This window comes from Hordeum vulgare, chromosome 7H (genome assembly GCF_904849725.1).
Source record: "Hordeum vulgare subsp. vulgare chromosome 7H, MorexV3_pseudomolecules_assembly, whole genome shotgun sequence".
NCBI lineage: Eukaryota > Viridiplantae > Streptophyta > Magnoliopsida > Poales > Poaceae > Hordeum > Hordeum vulgare.
In genome coordinates, this window is record NC_058524.1 from 456933638 (window position 1) to 456938831 (window position 5194).

Sequence of the window (5194 nt, forward strand, 5' to 3'; positions counted from 1 at the left end):
TTTTTCTCTTCTTATCCCCTTCTTCGGGCTAAATTGGCTAAGAATGCCTTTTTGGAGCTAATTATGTCATTTCGAGGATAATTAACTAAGTATAGGTCATTTTTTATTTAATAGGCCATTTTGGAGCTAACTAAGCTAATTATGTCATTTCGTAGGATAATTAGCCAATTTAGCCTTTCTTGGATGAGTCTAAGCTACTTAGAAGAAGAGATAGAGCAGAAGAAGTAAAATAAGGAGGAGGAGGAGGAGAAGAAGAATGAAGAGGAGAAGAAGAAGAAAAGAAGAAGGAGAAGGAGAAGAAGGAGAAGGAGAAGGAGGAAGAAGGAGGAAGAAGAAGGAGAAGGAGGAGCTCCTTCTCCTTCTCGTCCTTCTTCTCCTTCTTCTCCTTCTTCTTCTCCTCCTCCCTCTCCTCCTTCTTGTTCTCCTCTTCTTCCTCTTCCTTCCTTTCATTTTTCCTCTTTTTCTCTTCTTGTCCCCTTCTTCGGGCTAAATTGGCTAAGAATGCCTTTTTGGAGCTAATTATGTCATTTCGAGGATAATTAGCTAAGTATAGGTCATTTTTTATTAAATAGGCCATTTTGGAGCTAACTAAGCTAATTATGCCATTTCGTAGGATAATTAGCCAATTTAGCCTTTCTTGGATGAGTCTAAGCTACGTAGAAGAAGAGATAGAGAATAAGAAGTAAAATAAGGAGGAGGAGGAGGAGGAGGAGGAGAAGAAGAAGAAGGAAGAGGAGAAGAAGAAGAAAGAAGAAGGAGAAGGAGAATAAGAAGGAGAAGGAGAAGGAGGAAGAAGGAGGAAGAAGAAGGAGAAGGAGGAGCTCCTTCTCCTTCTCCTCCTTCTTCTTCTTCTTCTCCTTCTTCTTCTCCTCCTCCCTCTCCTCCTTCTTCTTCTCCTCATTTTTCCTCTTCCTTCCTTTCATTTTTCCTCTTTTTCTCTTCTTGTCCCCTTCTTCGGGCTAAATTGGCTAAGAATGCCTTTTTGGAGCTAATTATGTCATTTCGAGGATAATTAGCTAAGTATAGGTCATTTTTTATTAAATAGGCCATTTTGGAGCTAACTAAGCTAATTATGTCATTTCGTAGGATAATTAGCCAACTTAGCCTTTCTTGGATCAGTCTAAGCTACGTAGAAGAAGAGATAGAGAAGAAGAAGTAAAATAAGGAGGAGGAGGAGGAGGAGGAGGAGAAGAAGAAGGAAGAGGAGAAGAAGAAGAAAAGAAGAAGGAGAAGGAGAAGAAGAAGGAGAAGGAGAAGGAGGAAGAAGGAGGAAGAAGAAGGAGAAGGAGGAGCTCCTTCTCCTTCTCCTCCTTCTTCTCCTTCTTCTCCTTCTTCTTCTCCTCCTCCCTCTCCTCCTTCTTCTCCTCATTTTTCCTCTTCCTTCCTTTCATTTTTCCTCTTTTTCTCTTCTTGTCCCCTTCTTCGGGCTAAATTGGCTAAGAATGCCTTTTGGAGCTAATTATGTCATTTCGAGGATAATTAGCTAAGTATAGGTCATTTTTTTATTAAATAGGCCATTTTGGAGTTAACTAAGATAATTATGTCATTTCCTAGGATAATTAGCCAATTTAGCCTTTCTTGGATGAGTCTAAGCTACGTAGAAGAAGAGATAGAGAAGAAGAAGTAAAATAAGGAGGAGGAGGAGGAGGAGGAGAAGAAGAAGGAAGAGGAGAAGAAGAAGAAAAGAAGAAAGAGAAGGAGAAGAAGAAGGAGAAGGAGAAGGAGGAAGAAGTAGGAAGAAGAAGGAGAAGGAGGAGCTCCTTCTCCTTCTCCTCCTTCTTCTCCTTCTTCTCCTTCTTCTACTCCTCCTCCCTCTCCTCCTTCTTCTTCTCCTCTTCTTCCTCTTCCTTCCTTTCATTTTTCCTCTTTTTCTCTTCTTGTCCCCTTCTTATGGCTAAATTGGCTAAGAATGCCTTTTTGGAGCTAATTATGTCATTTCGAGGATAATTAGCTAAGTATAGGTCATTTTTTATTAAATAGGCCATTTTGGAGCTAACTAAGCTAATTATGTCATTTCGTAGGATAATTAGCCAATTTAGCCTTTCTTGGATGAGTCTAAGCTACGTAGAAGAAGAGATAGAGAAGAAGAAGTAAAATAAGGAGGAGGAGGAGAAGAAGAATGAAGAGGAGAAGAAGAAAAGAAGAAGGAGAAGGAGAAGAAGAAGGAGAAGGAGAAGGAGGAAGAAGGAGGAAGAAGAAGGAGAAGGAGGAGCTCCTTCTCCTTCTCCTCCTTCTTCTCCTTCTTCTCCTTCTTCTTCTCCTCCTCCCTCTCCTCCTTCTTCTCCTCATTTTTCCTCTTCCTTCCTTTCATTTTTCCTCTTTTTCTCTTCTTGTCCCCTTCTTTGGGCTAAATTGGCTAAGAATGCCTTTTTGGAGCTAATTATGTCATTTCGAGGATAATTAGCTAAGTATAGGTCATTTTTTATTAAATAGGCCATTTTGGAGCTAACTAAGCTAATTGTGTCATTTCGTAGGATAATTAGCCAATTTAGCCTTTCTTGGATGAGTCTAAGCTACGTAGAAGAAGAAGTAAAATAAGGAGGATAAGAGGAGGAGGAGGAGAAGAAGAAGGAAGAGGAGAAGAAGAAAGAAAGAAGAAGGAGAAGGAGAAGAAGAAGGAGAAGGAGAAGGAGGAAGAAGGAGGAAGAAGAAGGAGAAGGAGGAGCTCCTTCTCCTTCTCCTCCTTCTTCTCCTTCTCCTTCTCCTTCTTCTTCCTCCTTCTTCCTCCTTCTCCTTCTCCTTCTTCTTCTCCTCCACCCTCTCCTCCTTCTTCTTCTCCTCATTTTTCCTCTTCCTTCCTTTCATTTTTCCTCTTTTTCTCTTCTTGTCCCCTTCTTCGGGATAAATTGGCTAAGAATGCCTTTTTGGAGCTAATTATGTCATTTCGAGGATAATTAGCTAAGTATAGGTCATTTTTTATTAAATAGGCCATTTTGGAGCTAACTAAGCTAATTATGTCATCTCGTAGGATAATTAGCCAATTTAGCCTTTCTTGGCTGAGTCTAAGCTACGTAGAAGAAGAGATTGAGAAGAAGAAGTAAAATAAGGAGGAGTAGGAGGAGGAGGAGAAGAAGAAGGAAGAGGAGAAGAAGAAAGAAAGAAGAAGGAGAAGGAGAAGAAGAAGGAGAAGGAGAAGGAGGAAGAAGGAGGAAGAAGAAGGAGAAGGAGGACCTCCTTCTCCTTCTCCTCCTTCTTCTCCTTCTCCTTCTCCTTCTTCTTCCTCCTTCTTCCTCCTTCTCCTTCTCCTTCTTCTTCTCCTCCACCCTCTCCTCCTTCTTCTTCTCCTCATTTTTCCTCTTCCTTCCTTTCATTTTTCCTCTTTTTCTCTTCTTGTCCCCTTCTTCGGGATAAATTGGCTAAGAATGCCTTTTTGGAGCTAATTATGTCATTTCGAGGATAATTAGCTAAGTATAGGTCATTTTTTATTAAATAGGCCATTTTGGAGCTAACTAAGCTAATTATGTCATTTCGTAGGATAATTAGCCAATTTAGCCTTTCTTGGATGAGTGTAAGCTACGTAGAAGAAGAGATAGAGAAGAAGGAGTAAAATAAGGAGGAGGAGGAGGAGGAGGAGGAGGAGGAGGAGGAGAAGAAGAAGGAAGAGGAGAAGAAGAAGAAAAGACGAAGGAGAAGGAGAAGAAGAAGGAGAAGGAGAAGGAGGAAGAAGGAGGAAGAAGAAGGAGAAGGAGGAGCTCCTTCTCATTCTCCTCCTTATTCTCCTTCTTCTTCTCCTCCTCCCTCTCCTCCTTCTTCTTCTCCTCTTCTTCCTCTTCCTTCCTTTCATTTTTCCTCTTTTTCTCTTCTTGTCCCCTTCTTCGGGCTAAATTGGCCAAGAATGCCTTTTTGGAGCTAATTATGTCATTTCGAGGATAATTAGCTAAGTATAGGTCATTTTTTATTAAATAGGCCATTTTGGAGCTAACTAAGCTAATTATGTCATTTCGTAGGATAATTAGCCAATTTAGCCTTTCTTGGATGAGTCTAAGCTACGTAGAAGAAGAGATAGAGAAGAAGAAGTAAAATAAGGAGGAGAAGAAGAATGAAGAGGAGAAGAAGAAGAAAAGAAGAAGGAGAAGGAGAAAAAGAAGGAGAAGGAGAAGGAGGAAGAAGGAGGAAGAAGAAGGAGAAGGAGGAGCTCCTTCTCCTTCTCCTCCTTCTTCTCCTTCTTCTCCTTCTTCTTCTCCTCCTCCCTCTCCTCCTTCTTCTTCTCCTCTTCTTCCTCTTCCTTCCTTTCATTTTTCCTCTTTTTCTCTTCTTGTCCCCTTCTTCGGGCTAAATTGGCTAAGAATGCCTTTTTGGAGCTAATTATGTCATTTCGAGGATAATAAGCTAAGTATAGGTCATTTTTTATTAAATAGGCCATTTTGGAGCTAACTAAGCTAATTATGTCATTTCGTAGGATAATTAGCCAATTTAGCCTTTCTTGGATGAGTGTAAGCTACGTAGAAGAAGAGATAGAGAAGAAGGAGTAAAATAAGGAGGAGGAGGAGGAGGAGGAGGAGGGGGAGGAGGAGAAGAAGAAGGAAGAGGAGAAGAAGAAGAAAAGACGAAGGAGAAGGAGAAGAAGAAGGAGAAGGAGAAGGAGGAAGAAGGAGGAAGAAGAAGGAGAAGGAGGAGCTCCTTCTCCTTCTCCTCCTTATTCTCCTTCTTCTTCTCCTCCTCCCTCTCCTCCTTCTTCTTCTCCTCTTCTTCCTCTTCCTTCCTTTCATTTTTCCTCTTTTTCTCTTCTTGTCCCCTTCTTCGGGCTAAATTGGCCAAGAATGCCTTTTTGGAGCTAATTATGTCATTTCGAGGATAATTAGCTAAGTATAGGTCATTTGTTATTAAATAGGCCATTTTGGAGCTAACTAAGCTAATTATGTCATTTCGTAGGATAATTAGCCAATTTAGCCTTTCTTGGATGAGTCTAAGCTACGTAGAAGAAGAGATAGAGAAGAAGAAGTAAAATAAGGAGGAGGAGGAGGAGGAGGAGAAGAAGAAGGAAGAGGAGAAGAAGAAGAAAAGAAGAAGGAGAAGGAGAAGAAGAAGGAGAATGAGAAGGAGGAAGAAGGAGGAAGAAGAAGGAGAAGGAGGAGCTGCTTCTCCTTCTCCTCCTTCTCCTTCTTCTCCTTCTTGTTCTCCTACTCCCTCTCGTCCTTCTTCTCCTCACTTTTCCTCTTCCTTCCTTTCATTTTTCCTCTTTTTCTCTTCTTGT